Source organism: Pygoscelis adeliae, unplaced genomic scaffold, assembly GCF_000699105.1.
Source record: "Pygoscelis adeliae isolate BGI_AS28 unplaced genomic scaffold, ASM69910v1 Scaffold338, whole genome shotgun sequence".
Lineage (NCBI taxonomy): Eukaryota > Metazoa > Chordata > Aves > Sphenisciformes > Spheniscidae > Pygoscelis > Pygoscelis adeliae.
This window is the reverse complement of record NW_008825305.1, coordinates 523,042-523,415: the sequence shown is the minus strand read 5'-3', so window position 1 is coordinate 523,415 and position 374 is coordinate 523,042.

Genomic DNA, 374 nt, shown 5'->3' with positions numbered 1-374 from the left:
ACCGCGCTTTGATTTTTTTTTTAGGGCTTCAGCCCTGTTTTTTTTTCCCTATAGGGTCTAGAGTGCTTGTGTTGAGTAAAAGGGAGAAGCCCAAACGTTCGAAGCTGCTAAATGTTCTCTTTGCCATAAAGATTCCGTGTAACCGTGTGATCACATTATAGGATTCTCTTCTGTCCCTAGGTGTTGGTCTGACTTCCTTTGTTTTCAGGAGGGGGGTGGGGGTAGTGCCTTGATCACTGTCGGTCTCCGCCACGGAGACGATCCTAGAAGCTGTATTTACAATATAGCACAGCTGGGAGTGTACGGACTTTACCAGCAACTGAAAAAAAAAAAAAAAAGAAAAACAGAAAAAAAAAAAAAAAAATTAAAAAAGG